This window comes from Dermacentor albipictus, chromosome 1, assembly GCF_038994185.2.
Source record: "Dermacentor albipictus isolate Rhodes 1998 colony chromosome 1, USDA_Dalb.pri_finalv2, whole genome shotgun sequence".
NCBI classification, from domain to species: domain Eukaryota; kingdom Metazoa; phylum Arthropoda; class Arachnida; order Ixodida; family Ixodidae; genus Dermacentor; species Dermacentor albipictus.
Window position 1 is genome coordinate 91,652,444 of NC_091821.1, and position 23,862 is coordinate 91,676,305.

Here is a 23,862-nt window from a genome sequence, read left to right on the forward strand (position 1 = left end):
TGCGATCCTCTTTATTTTTCTTGTGAATGTCGCGGTGTCTGGTAGTAAATACTGTGGTGAGGCAATTGTCGTTGCTGCTTCTATAGGGCAGCAAGTGGCGAGAACGTGCTCAGCATTCAATGCCGTGACCTGGCATAGGAGGGCACTGGCAGTGCTGTAGCGTATACAGCCGTGGGAGAGTGACAACCAAATAGGAAAATTCGAATGGGAAGCAATTGTCAGAGGGCTGTGATTGATTCGGATAAGTGGAACATCATGCATGCGGTTAAATTTAATTTCGCTGAGTGGTACAGTGCAATCATTTGCATTCCGCCGCATGTTTTTCAGCACACATTCGATAATGAGCGCATGCAGTCTGTCGCAGAAGACCGACCTAAAAACAGAAAGTGAATATGGTCCACTTTTCAACGAATGACGCGGTTCATGCTTTTGAGCCTTTACAGTTGCGCATGCTGGAAGAATTGGACTGCCTGTTCCCTGCGCACGCGCCTAGAGACGAACTAGCGCCGCCTATACCTCATGTCGTCAGCTGCACAATCGGGCTCTCGCAAAAAATTTGCTCATGCTCCGCACCTCACGTGTTCTCGTAGCAGGCGACCGCACTGTGTACGTGTGTACACGCCCTCGTCCCATCGCGGTTTCGTTCGTTGCACATTGCACGAAATCGCGTGTCACAGCCGCCAGCCTTTCGTGTGCCGCTGTAGCCGCTCTATGGAACACCAAAAGGCGGAGGTACCACGCGCAGATACTAAGCCTAGCTTCCACTGCGAACACGTGGGCAAAATAAGTGAGTTTCTTCAAAGGTAGATAAATGTTTTCTATTCAGAGATTCAGCACTGCTTTTAAGTCTGGTAGGTTACATGCCAAGGGCTGCCTTGCCTATATACCGGGTGTTTCGGCGAGCACTTTCAGTAATCTTAAACATCATCTGTGGCAGATAGCCCAATTATAATCTTTGAGTTTGATTGCCGAAACAGTCAGACATTATCTGAGCGGGAAATCTAATTGCATAATTTAATAATTAACAATACTTCACTAAAAATGTTTTGACTAAATACTTTACATAACATATTGCAATATATAAATTGAAGCCTCGGAGTCAGAGGCTGCGACGCGTCGCCGGCGTCAACCATTCGGGGGCTGCGAGGCCTCCGGCTGCCATGCCTATGCTGGTCGCCGCTGCGAAGGCACCAAGACCAACGACTATCGGAGTTCTGTGGACGCGCGACGCGCACGACAGTGTTCCTGAAAGACAGTGTTGTGATACTAGGCCGACAACGACACAACAGACGACCAGGTTGTGACAGTGCGACGTGGATCCGAACCGACTTCGAACGACGCCGACAAATCCAACCTGCCCACTGAGTTCCGCCAGTTTCAGTGCGATCGTCTGCTAGAACATCCCACCGAATCACGATGGCCGCAACGTCTGTGCTTGGGGCATGTGTACTTTGCCGTGCTCGAAACGAATGGAAACACACATCCGAACTCCGCAGTCTGGGTAATCAGCACTGGCATACCGCCGATGTTGTTTGCGTTACGCGTATACGCCTAGCGCGTCTATCGAAGTGGTAACTGGCGAGTGAACGAGACCAGATGAAAAACACTGTCGAAGGAAATGAATTTTTAGTTCCGTTTGGCGCTGCAGCGATTTAAAATATGGCACTCCTGACTTCGTGGGGTGTGTGATGTGGTGAATGAAGCGTGTGGAACTTCGGTTGGTGAACCACGGCGTGTTTCGTGCGGTCTCAGGTGACTCAAGTTTAACGGGCGAGCTCTGCGCGGTCTCCAGTAGCAAAGATAACATTTGAAAGCGAAAGACACTAGCAGCCGAACAAAGGAAAGTATGTACGTCATCAGCCATGCCGTCTGTTTCAGCTGACAGTGCGATGTTCTATTCGGCATGTTAATCCAGTTCAGTACAAGTTCACAGTACTCATTCACTAAATTTCAAGTGCATGCGTCTTACGGGCTAGTTGGGGATAAATCGCTCGTGCAGAACTCAAGAATGCTGACGCACTGAAGGAAAAATGACACAGGGGAGTCATGCCTGAGTCAGTGCGTACTTATACTTGAGCACTGCAATAAGAGGTGATCTGTTTGCAATATGTGTAGCATGTGCAATGCATAGGACAACCTGCGTCATGCAAGACCTATGCATGCAGCCGTATATGCCAGGATTGCTTCGATGCCTGCTTGAGAAGCAGCATGTACTGAGTCAATGAAACTGTAATTGGCTGTTGATCTCTTTCTTTATTTATGGAGAGAGCAGATGCATACATTCATACATTGAGCATACATTTCCCAAAGCTTCTTGATCACATGCAATTGTTCGTGCTGCAACAGTATACCAGCTAGCATTCTGCATTCTCGGCCTGGACTCCAAAAAACATGTAATAATTGGGCCTGTATCGACGTACTTTAGAGTTTATTTCTTGTGTTTTGTGTTTCTGTAGATAATCATGTATGATTAACTCTCTTTTAGCCTTCCTTGTTTTCTTTTTCCCTATTTGTTTCTCTGTCTCCCATTGTTTTATCCACCACATTTATGTTTTGTGTACATTTTGTCTCACACATTGCTTTTTAAGTGTGCTATTAACAATGCTCTCTAGCTGTGCCTGAGCATTATAATAAACATTTGATTGATTGATCATTATTGTGGCATAAAATCGTGCTTTCTAAGTATGTTCTAGTATATTATTTCAGTACAGTAGCTTTCGTGCAATTAAAAAAGGCATGAATGAAGAAAGTGCAATGAAATGTTTTGTGTACATATTGTCTCACACATTGCTTTTTAAGTGTGCTATTAACAAAGCTCTCTAGCTGTTCCTGAGCACTATAATAAACATTTGATTAATTGATCATTACTGTGGCATAAAATCGTGCTTTCTAAGTATGTTCTAGTATATTATTCCAGTACAGTAGCTTTCGTGCAATTAAAAAAGGCATGAAATAAGAAAGTGCTATGAAATGCTATGTGCCTGATCATATGCATTGTGCTATTAATTTCTTCTTAGTGTTTTGCAATAAAATAATATGTCACAGCAATTAATGCGTGCCTCAGAGAACAAACTGAATGTCTTTCTCAGCGAAAACATCATGGTAGGCTGAAAACAATAAACCGGTATTTTTTGTGTGTGGTGACTTTAAGTGTATTATTGTTAAAATAACCTGGCCTATGGCCAGCGAAAATAGCACAGCGAAAAGCATTGGATGCACTTGAACATATTTATGAAGAAACAGGCATCCTTAACAAATACTAGCTATTGCACTGAATAATCACACGATGTTACTGTAACGTTCTCCTATTATTTGTAATTATTAGTGCTTGTATATTGCGTGTATACATTTCTGTTTATATGCTCATCGAAGTCTACATCACTGCCGTTTGTGTGTTTGTGACTTTGTTTACGAACTCATTGTGAGGCAACTTACATTTGACTTTTGTAATGTGATGTTGATGGGCGTATAGGACTGTGCTGTGGATTTCTGACCGTATGAAGTGATTTCTTTTCATTTTTCTACATATTTTTTATATTGTTGTGTCAGCTGTGAGAAAAGAAGTAGCCGTCTCCATTATAAGGTGACTACGTCTCTTTCATTTTCATTTCAATAAAAAAACCTGTTTATGCTCAGACACACACACACACACACACACACAGATATATATATATATATATATATATATATATATATATATATATATATATATATATATATATATATATTATTCATTGAATACTGCCTACGCGTGGTCCAAGTAGGGAGGGCGACATATGGTACATACAAAGAAAATCATATTGACAAAACAAACAGAACACTGAAAAACAAGATTTAGGAAGTGGATTCAATTTATACAATTCCATTCGGTTACAGTTCGAGGAAAAAAAGAAAACTTATATGTGTTTGTTCTTGCAAAGTAAGGGGTTAATGCAACATGTCTGCGGTGGCGTGTAGTTCTGGTCGATAGCTGCGATATATGTTCAGATGGGTCAAGAGATAAATGGTTAGTGTGAAGTAGTTTAAGGAATTCAAGTCTGTTTTTTTTCTTCTAATTTCAAGTGGTTCAAGGTTGTTAATTTCTATAACTTCGGTGGGCGAATCACATCTAGAAAATTTGTTAAATATAAATCTGACCGCTTTTCTCTGAATTCTCTCAAGACTATTCTTATTGGATTTTGTGTATGGATACCAAACTATGCAAGCATATTCGAGCTTAGGTCTAATTAGGGAGATGTAGCATAGCATTTTAACGTTAGATGGGGCTTTCTTAAGTCTGTGTCTCAACAGGCATAGTTTTCTGAAGGCTGAAGCGCAAGTGTTAGTTATGTGATCATTCCATGATAGTGTATTGTTAAGGGTCACTCGTAGGTATTTATAGCTAGTGACTTCGTGAAGAGGTGATGGAGCTAACTTATTTGTATAAAGCAGGGGTGATTTCTTATGTGTCATTCGCAGTAGTACGCTTTTATCTATGTTTAGTGTCATTCCCCAGCACCTGCACCATGCAAGAATATTATTTAAAGTACTACATAAACTAGTTTGATCATGGAGAGAAACAATATCTTTAAAGAGCGCACAATCATCGGTAAATAATCGAATCTGTACACCACCTTCATCCGTGTTAACAATATCATTAATATACAGAACAAAAAGAAGAGGACCGAGCACACTCCCCTGGGGAACACCCGATGTGACCGGAAGGCAGCCCGATTTTTCGCCATTTATTTCAACTAATTGTTTCCGGTTAGACAAATAAGCAGAAATCCAAGAGATAAACATCTGAGGGATTCCTGCATTTTCAAGTTTTAGAATTAATTTATCATGAGGGACCGTATCGAATGCCCTACGGAAGTCAAGGAAAATTATGTCTATTTGTGCGTTCTTGTCAAGGATTGATGCAAACGAATGAACTACAGTGACCAGCTGAGTGACAGTCGAATACCCTCTTCTGAACCAGTGCTGGAAGTTAGTTAAAATTGAATGCTTTTCTAGATATGTTGTGATGCCTTTTGCTATGATATGTTCGATGACTTTGCAGCATGATGACGTTAAAGAAATAGGACGGTAATTATCTACAAGTAGACGGTCTCCCTTTTTATGAATTGGTGCTATTCGGGCTGTTCTCCAGTCATTCAGTAATTCAGACGACAATAATGAAGCACGGAACATTATAACAAGAAACTTTGATAAGATTACAGCATATCTACGGAGAAACAAATTAAGGATATTATCAGGCCCACTTGAAAATTTCGGTTTTAGGTTCAGCACCATAGACAGTACACCAGCATACGATATAAAATTCACATCAAACGGTTGGTACGCTGGGCAGTTACGTGAATAATTACTGGGAGTTGAGAAGACACTGTGAAAAAACATATTAAAGTGATTTGATTTGATTTTGATTTGATTTATTGATTTGATTATCATGATGAGCAAGTTCAACCTTTTCGGTAACCATCTGTCCATTTATTGTCATTTGGGATATTAGTTTCTACTTCTCGGCAATGTAATTCCAAAATTTACTTGGATCGTTTGTAATAAAATTAGGCAGAGATGAGTTAAAATAATAATAACCTCCAAGCCTCAAAATAAAATAATCTCCAAAGTGAAATTAGAGCTGCGCGCCATGGTGACATTTAGAAGGCAGAGCGTCGTGGGCACGCCCCATTGCGCCGTAGTGTTCGCAGTGCAAGGCATGGATGAAGGAAAGGGAGCACAGCGGAAGCCGTGTTTGACTGGCAGTAACTCCGCTTCTACTGAACGCATTGAAGTACTTTTTACGGCAAATTATTTCTGAAATAGCCTATTTTCGCTTCAAATGCCATTCTCTACTTCAATAAAATGTGGTTCAGGGGCCCTTTAAGGAGATTACTTTTTGACTCTTATTCTGTGGTTACCGCAATTTCAATTAAAAAGCTAAATAATAAAACTTCACTTAGTTAACGTACTTTTGACTATCGAAAAAAATTTCATATCGGCCGCTGCTATGAAGCTTAGTGAGTAAAAACTATGATTCTGTCTTAATAATTTGAAACAGTCGTCGCAGACACATCGTTCCCAAGAATTTGTGGGTTGGACTCTTGAGAAACTCACGTCAACAATGCGACATAAGCTCACTCCACTAGAATAGTTTTGATGTCCATTGGTGTCCGTCACTTGCATCGCAGATTGTTCCGCGAGAGTTTTAAAAAGAAATCGCAGAGCCCGGTGAAGATTCGAACACCAAACCCACAGATTACGAATCGAAGATTCTACCTCGCGGCCACTTCGGTGATGCTGCAGCGGAAAATATACTGTGCCTGTCCAATAGCGTGCCTGGCCTCCTGAGCGCTCGTTAACATGGTGGGCTGACTCCAAGCTCAGCAGCTTATCCATAGAGCAGCGCCGACATGAAGGAATATAAACGTAGCCAGCTGCAAGAAACAATGAGCAGACGGGGAAATTATCGTCCCTCCCTGCTGCATCCGCGAGCGAGACGCGAAGACGACGTAGATGACGAATACTCGACAGGCTTCACTTACTAAAGCTTTTTTTATCTTTTTTTCTTGAGAAAAGAGTGCTCGCGCGGATATTCGAATGTTAACTTCGACCGACACCGCATGAAACACTGTAACCCACGTATTCTGGAACATTCTTCCACCCAACACTGCACCTCGACTCAAAATAGTCGACTTCAGCACTGCCCCTCGACAGAAATGGTCACAGCGCTTAATTGACACCCCACTGCGATTCTGGAGAAGCGTAGCGCCTTGCGGAGGAGCGGAGCCGTAGCCGAGAAACGCTGCTGTGCTCATTTAGGTGGAGTGGAGGAAGCGCTTCGAGTCGAGGTTCGTTGAGATTGCAGGTCTAAGACTTACTGCGAGTGATATTGCGCCAGCTATCGCGCCACTACTTCGCATCATGGGCGAAAATACCTATTATTATTATTATTATTATTATTATTATTATTATTATTATTATTATTATTATTATTATTTACATTTACATTTACATTTACAGACGATTTGCGACATCAAGGGTCGTCTTGAGGAGCTCTTTAAACACGTGTCACGTCACGTATTTGGAGCTTCTGGACGTTTTTGGTAAGCCCGGTGATGTCCTGCCTTAGCGCGCTACTGAGAAAATCCTAGCATTACTTCAGAATAAGGGTCCAAATCAGACTGCAAATAGCTCGTGCTAACACGTTTCGCCTGTGGGTTTGTATGTGTGCGCCCGTTATTTTTTTCTTTTTCTTCGCTCTTTTTCGTTCTTCACTTGTCTCGTGTATTGCAAGAACAAGTGTAGCATACAGAGCATGTCGTAAGGGCTAACCTGTCCAGTAATAATTGAAACTTTCTCTCTGTTATTAGTCCAGAGTTACGGAGCAGTAAATTTCCTGCTGCAGTTTATGGCAATTCTTGGAAAAAAAACTGAGGCTCGTAATCAAAGCTTTTGTTCCCAACAGATGGGAAAACTTGGCTCTCTCAGTGAAAGAAAACAAATTTCATTCGAGTCATTCAAGTCGTTTCAGCTGTTGACCAAATATATATATATATATATATATATATATATATATATATATGCCTGAAATGATTAAGGGTTTTAACTGCATGGCGCCTAGTTTCTCGTTAACGCGGCAAAACATATTCGGTGAGAACCTGGCAAGATCACCTGCAAAACACAGCATGTATTTACGTGCAAAGACAATTACAAGTCAAAGGAGCAAGCCATTACTTCTTGCTGGGCTAGTTTGTGAAACATTGGGTGAAAAGTGATACAGAAAGAGGGCACTCATCGTCAGCCATTCCTTCTGTATGTGCGCCTGTTCGCGCCTGTCGTTCTTGAAATATGGAACAGTTATGCCTGTATATATGCAACACGGAAGCGCCTGATAAGTGGGAGGGAAATTTTATTTCACAGGGACGGCTTGATACAGGTATACAGGTCAGCTTGATATGATAGAGATACAGAGACGGCTTGACCTTTGGTCCCCCATTTTCGAATGTAACGTAAAGAATGCGCTTTATGCTTGCAGGTGTCTACAATTAGCGATAACGAAACAGAGTGACCTACGTAACCTCTGCGTTGCGCTTACACCTTACACACGCCACCCCAAAGGCCGCAAAGCGCAGCTTGGCACGACGAAAAACAAACAGCGGTGTTGTTGCGGCCCCGAATGTTTGGCCGCTACGAGTTGCCGAAATCGTATGCCTGTAATAAGCGTATAAATGACAGCAGGGAGGTGAAATAAAATTTATCGGGCCAGCGCACTTCCGCTTCCTCGACGGTGGTGTTTAGAGAGGAGACATAAATCACCGCGCACACGAACCCTACTTTACCGCCTATTCGAGGTTTTCCCGCCGAAGACAGATGGTCGCGCGGATTCCAATGTTCTCCGCATCCGAAAAGAATTTCCACGCGCCTCACTCGGTTTCAGCGAACCGCGTGCGTATTCAACCGCTGCTGCGGAGTCTCTGCGGTCCGGAAGCCAAACACGGCGCACGTGTAACCTCGGTAAGTATTTCTGTATGCTTGCAAGGAGTAAGAAAAAAACTTGTTTGCGCTTGCAATAAATTCTCCCAAGGGAGTCGCGAAATTTTATTGCGGTTCACAGGGCTATGTTACAAAAAAGGGCTCGACAAGCCGCAGGCTATACATGGTATTCTGAGTCGAGGCAGCAGACACAGGGACGAACGATCCCAACAATGACTATGGACTTGGTAATATCGGCGTGTAATAAAGTTAAATATCTTACTGCTGATAACACGGTGGCGTACGCTTGCATTGTGGTGCGTGGATATTCGACAAGAGACAGAGGAAGAGATTAGCTGGACAAAAGCCAAAAGCCTATACTCACCGCACAAGCTGCACTGTAAAAAAGTCTCCTAATTTAAAGAAAATTAACAGGAATTTTCTGTACTGTAAAAAAAATTTCTGTGAATGCTCTGTGACAAGAGACCTGTTAAAATAAAAAATAGAAACTTTATGTTCTTGACCTTCAGCCTATAAGGAGTCAAAACTAAAATATAATCGTTCTAAGTTATTTTGAGTGCATAAAAAGACTATAAAATGAAATTGTCGAGTTTTTCTTGTAAAACGCGCCGTTTTTTGTATATATCACGCATAACACGATGTTTGCGGTACTGCTTTGATGCCCCGTGCCATAATCAAGATGAAGGCCTTCAGGTAGCATGTGTGGGTTTATTGACCAGTTGCCTTCACCCAAAAAGATCACGTTCTCGTGGCGCCTGCGGCAAAAAGGACCTTCCACGTCCGCCGCCAAGGTCTGTGAGTGGTGGCGCTGGCTTAACACTTCCAGGGTTCTACAAGGGCACATAAATACCCAAGAAAGTGGATGGGGAAACGCCGCCGCTGTAGCTCAACTGGTAGAGCATCGCGCGCGAAATGCGAAGGTTGTGGGTTTGGTTGCCACCTGCGACTAGTTGTTTTTTCATCCACTTTAATTTTCAATAATTTATCGTTGCTTTATTTTATTTAATAAGCGCAAGTCATTTCCGCTATGTTGTCCTTGGTGTCAGTGTTTGTTGGCTTCTTATGATATGACTATATATATACATATTATATATATATATATATATATATATATATATATATATATATATATATATATATATATATATATATATATATATATATATATATATATATATATATATATATATGCTCGCAAAAATGCACTGCTGTTCCACTCGATTCTTAACAAAATGCCTTTTCGTGCACTGAAGCTCGAAAGTTAATGAAACACTTATGCATTTCCTCGGATGCCTTGGGACCGCATATCTTGAAACTGGTGCTATCCCCAGAATTCGTTCCAAGAGGATATGACTTGCAAGTTCACTGGCTACAATTCGTAAATTGACATAGCCGTAAAGTAGTCTAAAATGAATAATAAAATTTTTGGAAATTAGTTCTTTATGCATTTCGATTTCTCGTGCAATTAATGTCCGCCTTTTGGAGTAATACAGCTCAAGAGGTAGAATTGTGCTGCATACCACGAGTGATGTCAAAGTTTGAAACAGATATGTTTCAAGCTTTGCATCATTGAAGGCTTTGTTCTTTTTTTTTGCATGTTCAAAAGTGTCATCCAAGAGCGTTATTTGTAAGCGGCACCCGTATTCATAGAAAACGGAGCCCTTGTTTCCCGAAAACGCTATTGCGTTAGAATTGTTCCCAAGAGCAAATGCAAGCCAATCCTCTGGCCAGACATATTAGCAAAGGCTTTCGGCCAATGGCAAAAAATCACTTCCGGGCCAAGTAATTAAGCTCTGGGTCTGCGTCACCGGGCATCGCATCCTCTTATTCTCGTGTTATACTTCGCTGAAGTCTGTGTTGTGATTGTGCAAGTTCCCACAACTGTGCTGGTTGATGCCTCCTAGGAAGCATGTACGGAAAAGTGTTTGGTTTTACGCAAGAGGCGCCAGAGTTGAGCGACAAGTGCAGTAGAAAGTTGAGCAACGCGGAGATGCAGCGCTAAGGACGCTTAACGGAGCCTATAAAGTCTCAAGGCAACACTGGGGTCATGACAAACGACGTTGTAGAGGGCCTCGTATAGTGGATGACACTCGTGCGACCCGATCACGGAGGCGCTAATAGTCGTAAAAGTGGCCAGCCGTGCCGCGTCAAGTTGGACTCCTTTGTTGTTTTGTCCCTTATTATCCTCCTTCTGTTTTGAGTGGTGGTGCGACCGCAGATTTGGCCACTTTAGAGATAGAGAGTGAGCTAGAGAGGGATATAAGAAACGGAGGGATGTAAACCAGTCAAGAGTCTGGTTGGCTACCAATGGAGACGTGGGAGAGAGAGAGTGTATAGAGACGTGCACAGACGGTCATTGAGTCAAAGCCGCTCGTGCAAGGCAGACGTTCTCAGAAAGCACAAAAGTGCCTTCACTGACTTGTGAGCCAATGATTGGTGGGGACGGTGCCCTAGTACCGTAAGTTAGATCTGGAAAAATCCAGGGCAACCAATCAAGCTTTCATGTGCCAGACAAATATGAAGTATTCAACAGTTTTTTTAAATAAAGACAGTGAGAACCGAGAATACTAAGAAAGCAACTAGATATGCTATACCAAAACAGCGCCATCAGTGAGTGAGCACATTTTAGCGATACATTTTCGAGATGTTCTCCATAAGCGCCGTTGCACGATATAAAGGCACATCGGTAGCATTTGCGTACAACTAACAAGCATAAAAATATGCCATAATGTACCACAATGTTCACAACAGCGTAATCCTGATTCAATTGTATTTTATGTATTGTCATAAAATTTTGTTTCCCAGTGAACACTGACTTAGTCGCTGCCATGCGTCGAACGGAGATTGCGCCAGACGACCTGCACAATAGAAGAAGTGCATACGAACTATAAATTTACAAACTCACTCATGAGTCGACTTGCCTCAGATTCACTTAGACTTAGACTAAACCATGAGTCCAAGTGAATCCGGCTGAGTAGAATTTTGGTGGAATGCGAGTCCGAGTGTGCCCTTAGTAAAAAATACATTTTGTGAGTAAGTCTGAGGGAATTTTGTTTATTTTGCCAGCCTGTTATATAAACCAAGGATTCGTATCGTACCTTAAACCTTATCTTAAACGCAGCCTAAACATGAGTACACTGCGGCGTTCGCGTTGTGAAATTCAGGATGCAGCTGTCAATTGCCAGGTAAATGCCTATAGGCTGCGAAGAAGTTGGATTTTTCCCCCTGGGGCCCTTGATGCCGATACTTTGGCTCATGTTGTTAGAAGGCAACATCATCACTGCCATTTCATTTATTTTAAACAATGTTTGCCTTCGGAAAGCCGGCGCCGGCGAAATCGAGAGGTCGTGGCAGTAATAGAAAGGTTAGTAGCAATGATGTCAACTACCGCAGTGGGCAGGGATACGTACTTCCAAAATAGCGGTACGAGCGCAATTGAGACAACAGAGACCGTGGTCTGGTGACTGTATCACCAGCGCTTTCCCAATTTTTCCAACGAGGCCGCACGGTAGTATTTGTGGATGATTGACTCTGCCGTACAAGCTGATATTTCTCACCGAAGAACAATTTTATTAGAGCAAGAAGGGAATAAAGTAAATGAATTTACTGCTCAATATAAAGCAGAGGGAGTTTTATGGCTGACAGCGGCAGAGTTGTCTGCCGGCGCTGCAAGAAAAAGGGAACGTTAGCGCTTCGTTCATTGAATTGTGAAAGTGCCTCGCCCGACTACCGGGGCAACGAAATCACACAGCCTCTAGGAACCACGAAGTAAATAGCTGTGGAAGCATTCACGTACATTTCTGTACATTATTTATGACACCTCGTCAATACGTCTAACGCACCCAGTACAGAAACAAAAATAGAGGCTTAATTTCCCGCCTAGCATTTTTTAGAAGTAAAGCAAATGGAAGTTTTGTAGGCATCGCATTAAGCACTTGTGGAGGACCACTTCAGGAAAGTCTCGAGTGACGTGCAAAGCGTCGCTCGCTGGTCCATCAACAACAAGGAAAGCGACGACGACGACGACAACGACATGATGATGATGACGACGCCTACAATTGAACAATGGCTCACACGCTGTGGGCCAGGGGTCGGATGCTAAGTAGCAAAAATTGAGCGTTAATTAGTGGTGACCTCTACCAATAAAATATGACGATGCTATCTGCAAGGGACGCCACAAAAGTTGAATGAACGGGTATTCGTGCGAAAGCAACAATTTATCGCGGTGCCACTCACCGTTGTAAATCAGTGGCTATGGTGCTCATCTCCTAAGAACAAAGCCGCTGGCGGGCGCATCCCATATGGGCTAACCGCCTTCTATATATATAGTAGTGGAAAAAGGCAGAAGCGCTCGTATAGTGAAATTTGACGCATATCTAGGAACACGTCTGGTAAAAAATTCAAACCCGTAGCCCTTCCATTATGGAGCCCATAGTATAGCCATGGTACAGGTTTGGGACGTAAAATCCTGCAGGCACCTTGGCGGTAGCCTGAATAAAAAATACTGCTCGTTCTGGGTGGCCATCTCACTCAGGGCCGGCACCTGAGGTATTTCGCCGAAAAAAAGGTGGCATTGTATAGTTAAGCGAGCAAAAAGCTAGTCGGCTTTCGGTGATTTGACGAGAAAAGGGTTACTTACACTGACAAAGCCAATGACCATGGCTTCAAGTCCACAAAGAGAAAATTAAAACACGCTTATAGGAAGGAAATAACGCGCATACAGTATAACGCCCTAAGTACGTGAGTAACATAACATTTACGTAAGAGGCAGTAAAATTACCGTCAACTCAGGCTATAGAGCAAGTCGAGTACATATGCAAGCTCAGCAACAACAAAACACAGTGCGAAGAACACACGGCGCTGTGCGCGTTTCAAAACTCTCTTGTTTCTTCTGCAGGTGCTCGACATGAGTGATTGTAATGGCAGAGAGGACAAAAGCATTCCACACATCGTGTGTCTGCCGGCGCCATGTCTCGCTCAGATGTCAGGCTATATCACACGCGCGCGCGAGCGTGAACGCCAAGGTGCACTAGCTCTGAACTCCGTGTGTCCGTATCGCACCGTCGTTAAAACCACGGTTTGCCGTCGCCGGCGAGGAGAACGTTCACGCTTGCGTGGAGCCCGTCATAACCGCGCCCCGGCATTCCAAGGGTCTGCTAGCGGCTGGAGCACACGACACAGGAGCGCAGGCTGTTGGCCCCGGCAGGGCCCCGCGCAGGCTTTGTCCCGGTCGCATTTAATTAACCAAGAGACCGTGGCCACACGCTCGGCGACGCTCATTAGCAACACCCCCCCCCCCCTCCAGGAGAGGGGGGGGGGGGGGCGAAGGACGGTGCCTCGTTTCCGTTGTCGCCCCAACGACCGAAAAGCAGTGCGGGCCGAGCCATGCGTGCGTCGCCTCGGCTCCGCGAGGTGACGCCGCGATCGTTTTGACGCCCAGGGTAGGTCTTCTTGCCGCTATTTCGTCGAACCAAGCGGCGAGGATGGCAAGGTTATCTCGTTCTTTCTCCTTCCTCTGATATAACGACGGCGACAGATACGCTTGTGGAAATATATTAAGGAAGTGGAAACGAAATAATGGACTCCGATTCACGAAAACAAATGAACGCCGTTTAGGATACATTCACTTTAATTAAGCTCGACGTTATCAAAATCATACTGCGATATTGCTAAGCGAAGTGTAAGCTTTGCAAGCTTACCACTTTACACACGCTTACAGGGAGCTTTACATATACACAAAGGCGCGCTCAGCGCCGATTATGCGTTTCCTCTATGTGGCGCATGTTTGATGCCAACAGGCGCTGTTATCAGACATTCGCATGCGTCTCATTCTGCGAAACTTAAGTTCAGACATTGTAATTTCAAATGACTAGTTGGTAATAAAACTTAAACAAATGAACAAACATCTAGTTTGGAATTGTCAGTGTGTGCAACCAAACTGATCGACGTGACTATGTGTCGGATTGTCTGGTATACAGAATAAAACAAAGTCGTATCACTGCTTGTTGCTGGGCTGATTGGTTCATACTTGATTTGGTGTAATGGAGGCAAAATCACTACCGGTAAGAGCGTCTCCTGGAAACTCCTTCCTGTCCTGATTTTTCTTAGCCATGTAGAGCGGGCAGTACGAGTATATAGTGCATTGATACTGTATTGCTTAGCAATCACGGACATTTCACGATAGGTGTAGCTTCACCTGGTGCAAGAAAGTTTAAGAGCTTTGTCAGAATCTCTGCCCGAAAGCGATGACCACGTATTTCCTCATTAAAGAAGAGTGCGACCCAAAAAAAAATTTCTGCAAATGTCCCGAGAAATGGAATCAAAGTGCTGATTTGCCTCGCTCTGGGCAAATACACAGCAAATCTGACCTTACTACAGTGGAAGTGAAAAACCGAAGCCGGCGGTTGCCTAATAGTGTCTGCTTTTTCGCTTTTACAACGAGGCTCTATGTGGCTAGGGTCTGGAGATTCTTTCGCGTCAGTCCTTATGGTTGCGCAGCTGATTGTCTCTCCCATGTAGTCTACTACAGCCGTAGCATAAGGAATTGCACGGTAGCGGAGGGGGAAGAGGTCGCCATAGCGCTTGCAGCGACCGAAGGCTACCGAAGTAACAGATCATTGACCATATTAACAGACTCCAAAGCTGCATGCAGGCATTACATGCAGGGGAGAGTCTGTAAAGAGGCCCTGCGAATCCTCCTCGGAGCAGGAACCCTCGGAAATAAAGTGACACACAAACTTTTCTGGATACCGGCCCATACCGGGATAGAAGGGAACGTGAGAGCAGACAGTCTAGTTCGCGAGATCACATACCGAGCTGGACAGATAGAGCCTCTCGAGAACCCTACAACGGTGGAGCCGACGTGTGCGGAAATATTAAACTACTATAGAGGGCAGAGAATCAAATATCCTCCGCCACACACACTACTTACACAACAGGAAGCAGCCGACTGGAGAAGGCTACAAACCGGAACTTTCTATAATCTACACATATTAAGTAAAATGTACCCGACACAATACAGAAACTCCTGCCCATGGTGCGGAGAAATACCAACTCTTTACCACATAACATGGGAATGTAAGCATAACTACACATTCCATAAACATAAAAACCCGAGTGCGGAGCAATGGGAGGGCCTGCTCACCAGCAGCGAGCTCACCGCCCAAAGGGCGATCGTGCAGCACGCGTGCGAAGTGGCCAGGCTCAGTGGAGCCCTGGAATAGGGGCACACCATGCTGAGAAGCCAGGCAGCAAGCGCAAGACGGCTCACCGCTAACCTCCTTGATAGAACCAATAAAGTTTTTCTCTCTCTCTCTCTCGCGTCAGTCGATAGAAAACTATCATCATCAATGGCTCATACCACCATGAGCACTAAGAACTCGTACTCTCGTAAGCAAGCAAAAAAATGCAATGGCTGATAGCACTGTAAGGCAGAGGCTACAAGCACTCAGCAAAATGAAGCGAACGGCGCATACATTCTTTGGAATCACGCATACAACATACAGAACAGCGTACGCTTAAATAAAGAACAAACTCAAAACAAGCGTACGAACCACACAATTGATGATAAGGCGCTCGTGATAGCAATGCGAAGCCCCTAGGGCTTCCCGCATAAGTTTCCCGGTAAAGATTACAGTTGCGCAAGCTGTCACAGCGATGCAAGCTTGCAACATGGGGTGTGACGTCTCTAGCCTTTCGTATATAAAATTATTAGCCTAGTGCCTCATTTCAATGTTGTGGTAGCACCGCTATGGGCGGCTGCGTGCTGTCAGAATTACCCATTACTCCCATTCCTACCCCCACTCTAATATAGTACAACTACCATTACTCTAAGGCCATAAAGCATTGAGTACCACACTGAGCAGTTGTAGTAATGGTTTTCAACAGCTTCCATCCACTTCCATCCACTTCCGCAAGGTCGGGACGGCGAGATCTTTTTTTTTTCATGTTTTATTTTAGTACAACTTTCTTCAGTGCATACCTTAAAACTTTTAAATAGCCTTTTTGTAAAAAATATCTTTTATTTCACCTAAACACTCCGAGTTTGCGAGACAAAAGTGATGTATTAACCGCATATATGGGTGGCATACGCATTAAAGTTGAGGTTTTAGTATTTCCAGAGGTGTAGTTTACGTATGATGTTGCAGTATAGCGCATTTTGACGGCCACAGAAAAATTTTGTATGAACCATATGAACAATCGGTGTGGCTCGAATGTAATTACACTTAAATAATGCAACTTTTCGTAGCACTGTGACTGTGAGCGCATACGATCTGTTAAATCACCACAGCTGTTACATCGTCTTATCTTCATGAGCTTTCTTATAACAATAGAAATTGACTAGAGCGAAACATCAGCAATATGCTCTATAAATATGGCACATTTTATAGAGAGTGATATATTAGCGTGGATTATATAGGTAAGCGGTGCTCTTTGTTGTAAATTGCGGTGAGTCTCACGGGATGTATGTGCTATGCGAATGTGCAAATTGTGCTATTCGACGTGACGCACGCGCCAATAATCTTAAATCGCTAGTTAGCGTAGGCACGAGAGAAGTGTTCACGTATATGTGGCGTAATGGGTGGTGCATTGGGTTTCCGGCTGCGGTAACAAGGTTCTATGTTTCTTTCCTCGCTTTCCACAAGCCCAGCCAGACGTTGTGCCATTTCTGGTGGCAGTTGGCAGCCTGCTCCCTGAGTTATCTTTCTCTATTTCAATTGTACATACGTTTTCAAGCATAATCACACTAACAACAATCTTACAATGGCATGCGTTCTTTTTTTTTAAATGAAGAGCGCCTAAATGATTGAGTCATAGATGAACCTACCCCTAGCTGCGTACCACAAATTTCCTGGTATGAAGCAAAGAATGCATTACACTAATGTATTTCATGCAGGGGTACGCATACGTTAATTCTGCTCCCCTACTTCCGGGGCGCCCGAGGCGCGTAGCTGCTCACACTCTAGGCGCGCACGCGGACGTTCTCGTCAAGCGCGGTCGGAATATCTATATGAGAGTGGCCTTCGGCCCGACAGAAACTACAACTATGGGGCAAATCGAAAGCAGTATTAAAAATATTCAGTGCTCTTCCACTCTGTGAAGAAGGATGACCAGCGAAGCTGTCTATGTGGGCCCCTGAATGGCGAACTGCACCTCCGCCGCGGGTCGCCCCAGTATTCCACTATCTTGGGGATCGACCCACGCATGGGGAGTGCTTAACGCCTGCTTCACGTCCGCCGCGGGTCGGCCCGGCATTGTACTATCTTCGGGGTCGGCCCACATATGGGGAGCGCTTAAGGCCTGCTTAACCTCCATCGTGGGTCAGCACGGTATTGCACTATCTTCCAGATCGGCCCACGATTGGGGATGTTTAACGCCTGCTTCACCTCCGCCGTGGGTCGGCCCGGCATTGCACAATCTTCGGGAAGGGCCCACGTATGAAAAATTGTTGGTCTATGTCCACGGAGACGAGATCCGCCAGAACCTAGCCATAAACAGCTTCGCTGTAAAAACTTCATAGAAAGAAAATGGTTACGAGTGGGTAACGCGAATGTTTAAAGAACCCCTCATAAGGTTTAGCCATTTTAAACAGACAAATGCAGCGTATGCATCCCGTGCTGACGGTGGCATCTGCAAAGTATTACAGCGTTGCGCGCCCCGCCGAAAGCAGCTTAAATGTTAAACCAAACGCCGCGCCCTCACTCTCGAGGAAGCTCCGCTCAAAGCCAGAGCGTCAAAGTCACACGCGCAAATACCGCGACGTAAAACGCACTCCTAGCTACGTCACTCACCATTAATCGCAACGTCGGTAAATCGTTCAATGCGCAGCAAAACAGGCAGTTAAAATAAAAAAAAAGCAGGTGGGGGCTCGTCATGGGAATCTAGTGTAGCTTCTGTATTGGAGAAAGCGGAGAAGTAACGTTTCTTGAGGACGCTACATGAGGCAAAGGGAGAGAGTGGGAGTTGGCAGTCGCACTCGCCCCCTGGCGGTATGGTAACAGGGTATTCTATCTCCTCCAATAATGAACCGATCTGAAAAATTCTTTCGCAAAACGACCCCTGGACGGCGTTTTGCAATTTCAATTGCATACCCGTAGTTTGCCATGGGGACTGATGGAGGTCCCTTACGGACGGAGGTCCCTTATGTGTGTGTAGAAGTGCGGCGTAAGCGTTTTCACTGCCGATCTCAAGCTTGTCGAATCATTTGGGTGACTTAAGGCCCTGCTTCGTTCTTGACATTATAGTGTAAAGTACGTTTTAAACTACTGCTATTTTGGCTTCAACTGCTCCTCTTTGATACAAGTTACGTCTGAGTAAACATACCGAAGAGTTATGACGTCTTTAAGTGCTTAACAGTAGACATCGATAGGAGAGAGGATTTGAAAATGTTCAGAAAAAAAAGAGGGATAGCTCGTTTTATGAACGAAATTGTACGTTGCCTGATTTGCAGCAAGAATATTATATGGGTCACGCGTTCATAACAGCGTTGTCTAGCGGCGGGCAACCGGCCTGCTCACCAAGTTCACAACGTGCTGCAAGGCTTCTGTGAAACCAAATCCCAGATACGTAGAGGCGCTCACGTAGAAGAGCAGTTCCTAAGAATAGGCACTAGTCAATCACGACAGCGGCTCAGGTGACGCCGAAGTCGTCGGCCAGTAGCAGACCGTTCTTACAAAGGAAGAGGTTCGCATATGCGGACCCGGGCTACAAGGTTGCAGATAAATTCAGAGCGTCAATCGGAACGACAGTGTAGGGTTTCTATTGTGCTATTCAGGGGTTTATTATTCCAGCGGATTTGCCTTAAGTGGTTCTTTCAGAAGAGGGAGTAATTTCGAGCCAGCAGGAGTGCCTTATTTTGGAAACGCAAATGCAGGCAGCGCCTAATTTTTGACAAAAACGACCAAGAAACCCGGAGGAATCAATTTTTGAACCAGTCAGAGATAACTCAGCTGGTCCTAATCAACGCTTTCTTGGCCCTCGAAATAGCGTAGGCGGTCGAGATATGGCAACTACGAAGGGCGTGTTCGATCGCACTTTCCATTCCCAAACCAAAATTGAACTAATAAATGGAATAAGGAGAGGGCAACATTGAAGCGAGGGAAGCCTAATTTCCTGCGTAAACGAAGCATTTCGGCGTGTGTGTGTTCTTGAGTGCGTGCGTGTGGATTAGCAAAATTGCGCGGTTATCTTGCGTTTAGACGAAGCAGTTAGGCGCGGTAAATACATATGTGTGTGCGTGTGTGCGTGTGCTTGTGTGTGCTTGTATGTGTGTGTGTGTGTGTGTGTGTGTGTGTGTGTGTGTGTGCGTGCGTGCGTGTATTTGTGTGTGTGTGCGTGCGTGTGTGTGTGTGTGTGTTTGTGGGTCTGTGTGTGTATGCGTGTGTGTGTGTGGAAGGATCAGCAAAATTGCGCAGTTATCTTGTGTTTACTTGCCGAGCAGTTTCGGTGGCTAGACGGGCCTTCTTCAAGGCCTCCAGTAAGTTTCCGCAACATCGTCTCTTCATATATGTTGCTACAAAAACAAAAAAGCCGAGGGGGAAAGCCTGAGAGAGAGCATGGGGCTAAAGAGATTACTCGTTGGTTACAGGGGTATTCACCTCGCATTCGCGGAGTCGCACGTCTGATCACTGGCGGTGTTTGGGTCATTGACACTTTACGTGCTTCATAAGCCAAGTGGATGGGGCGAACATGTTGAAATGATGGCTATTACCGCGCATGCCCGCTGACAGCACCTTCATTACACGTGCCCCTCGGCAACCTTCTCAAGCATATTCCCTCTCCTTCCTGCACTGAATAAATCCAGCAGCAAATAAACCACGATGACTATATCGCCAACTCACACTTGACTAGGTCGTATTCCTTGCATGAACGACACGAAACAGGAACGTTAGCCAAGACGCGTGGCATGAATTCGGGGGGAAGCATATATATATATATATATATATATATATATATATATATATATATATATATATATATATATATATATATATATATATATATATATATATATATATATATATATATATATATATATATTGTAATTGAGCTACATAATGGAATGGACTAACTTATAGGATTTGTGGCTGTTTCAAATGTGAATAAGAACTGTATAGGGTTTCCTATTCAATTCGTACATGATTGGGGAGATTACAATTAGAAATTGACGAATATGCGCTACCGCTCGAATATAAAAGAAAACAATTTACGACAGAACCCATTTCACGAATAATGTCGGCGCTATGCGTTCCGCATTAAAGCAATGCAGCGCCACACCGTATTGCCACAGCCGAAACACCTTACGTGTGAGGCATGTATGCAGCCGGGCTCCTCTCTCGCGCATCCCTCTGCAGACGCTGCGCCGTTTAGAGGCGCCGCCATGAAGTTGATGCGTGGTGCACGTATGGATATGTAGGTCGCCCAGCACCGGAGAAACGTTAAAGGTTTTTCTTTTTAATTGAAGAGTGGCACGCAGCCAGTGGCACGTGCCCAGCGACCCACGTTGGTGTGAAAGAATTCTATTGAGGAGCGGCGCATACCATGCAGTGTCTGATACTCAGTGACCCAAGGTGGTCCAACGGTTGGTTTCTAGCACAGTTCCCTCAGCACGGCAGCCGGGACCACAGAGCACCCAGTGATCAATGTTGGCGGGAAAACGTAAAGACGTCGCTATAGTCGGATACAACTTAAGTCTGCAGTGAAGCCCAGCCCGGGCCCTCATAACCGCCAGCCACTGTTCCTCCGCGAGGCTGTAAATAGTTCGAGCTTCAAACTTTCTCTGTTGCCTAAATAAGCCGGTAACCACAAAAATAAAATTATTAGTACGTAATATTATATGTTTTCACTCGTCTATTATAGTGGTACTGTAAGAGCCTAATTCTTTATTGAACTGAAATAAAACGCTTGCTTCGCTAAAACTATTTATTGTCAAGTTTCACTTCAGTTGGCAGTGAAGTTTCATTAGGTAAAGGGGTTCAGCAATGAAATGAACTGCACCGCGGATTTTGATAAGTGATATGATCAGACTTCATTCTCTTTGTCCATGTCGGTTGCACACCTCAGCGTTTCCACCGACAAAAAGACTCTTCAAGAACAGCGGACCTTCTGGAGGTGTCAAGTACGACGACAATTTGGAAAGGTCGCATGACGACGATTTTGTTTGCTTCTGTGATTGGCTGGCGGAATAACACAACCCCGCGCGGTAGGTGTGCCTTGGTTTCCAGCTGCGTTTTTTAAAAGTTGTATCCTATTATAGAAACATACATAAAAGTGTGTACGCCATAACTACTGTGACACACTTCGATCGCTAATTGTGCCTATGATTTTTCAACATTTCTCCACGCCATTTCTTCAAACTTTTCTTCTAGATTTTTTCTGCATTTCCACCCTATTTCATGCTGGTTTGTTAATTTTTCGGAAAACGCGCGTCCTAGACAGTATCGTGCTGCAATTTCGTCAATGAGCAAGGCCGAACATTACCCTTCCTAGGTCGGAGAAATGATAAAATTCACCTTAAGACCATCCACTGGGAACTGAAGCGTAAGAAGATTAAAGACGTAGCCCACAGTGGTTGTGCTGTCCCTGTGACAACTTCTCAGTTTAAGAAAGTTGGAAGAAAGAAAATCCAATGCCAGCCATGGAGGAGCATCAAAAGGGATGGCCTCGGAGCTGAATGTGTCGAGGAAACCAATAAAAGGAGCCATGCCAAAGGAATTCAAGATGTTCCCCTACGATTACAGAGAAGACATGGAGTGACGGAAGCGCAGAGAAAAGGAAGATGAGAAAGATGCCGGCTGCTGTTGGCCTGGGCCGCGAAGGGTGAACACTTGGCAACTGCCTGCACCAATGAGAAAATTTTCGTGTTTGAGGCAAGCCACAAGGCTCAGAACTCTGTTGTGCTTGCTCCGACGTCTGAGATATGTGGCCACCTGGAAAGCTGTTGAAAACTCTCAGTAGGCGTCTGTCGTGGTTTCGAGTGGCGTAACCACCACAAGCCATATTTTTCTTGTTTTTGAGCCAGAAGACGCAAAGATGAACACTTACAGGAATTAAGAATATATTTACACGAATTTTGTGAGATACCAGTCCCACTTTGGTGAGCAGTCTTGGAAATTGTAGCAGGACGTTGCCCCAGCAGAACAATTGAAGAGCAAATCAACACCACAGCGGTGGTATCACGCTCTCACAGCCGACTCCATTCCACCTGAAAAATGGCCGGTGAACTTCCCTTACCTAAACCCAATAGACTTCTGTGTGCGGGCTGTTCTTGAATAAGAGAGCCGGCCCACCAGCACACCAGCATGGTGGCCCTCAAAACATCGCTGAACCGAACACAGGTAAAAATTCCCCTGGGGCTACCTTGTGGGCCATGGTTGAAGCGTACCCTGAACGCTGAAAGGCGATGACAAATGCCAACAGAGGAGATATTGAATAAAATGTGTCGGGTTGCGTTCTTAATACATCAGATAAATTGCCTACGAGGGATTTCCTGATAGTTTTTTTTAAATTTTCAATCAGAATATTAAGAATAAAGCTTCCGATAATATTTATGGCACACCTTGTAGATACCGCAAAGATGGTGAAACATAACAAGCGTGCTAATCGCATTAGCAACGTTGATTGTAGTGTCGAAGGAGGAAGACCAATGCACGTGGAGACAGTTCCGAATGATTCTGGAGCTGAAGAGCTGTGGTTGTTGAGCAGAGGCACCAGCTCCTAAGAAAACGCACGGTTAGAATGTATGCGGCTGAATAATTTCCAGTCCTTCAATACAAATGACTCGCTTTTAGGTAGCCTAGGAATGAGGGCCGAATTCACAAAGTGTTTCATTCGTAAGTGCTTTTTGTCACTGGCCGACCACTTTCGTTAGTATTATGTCCAATATCAGGCATTGGCTGGAATTTTCTCTTATGAACAATTGGAGCCCCAGAGCTTTTTGTGCATACGAAACCAATTGCTTTGATATAAGAAGAGCAATATTTTATTCGACAAGTCGCACCATCTTTGCATTTCATTAAAACATTCTGCTTTGCTGTAATTTCACAATATCTGCGCCAACGAACCGAACACCCACGTGCATCTGGGGACAGGCTGTTCTATTGCTACGCTAGTCTCATTGCAATAGTGCACCATATAACCGAAAGGAGTTGTTTATAATTTACAACGTACTTACTTCACTGGACGTCCAATTCTGGACGGCATTACACGCATGTATGAAATGATGCAAAGAAAGTGTTTTTACGAAACTGATCTCGCATGAACATTATATTGCATCTTGCTTAGAAGTGAGGAAATATTCGGCATTCAGTTCGATGCTCGAAGGTCGTCTTTCTGGAATATCCGTATTTGATTCGACTAAAAAGGTGTTACTATTTGCACACTCCTACT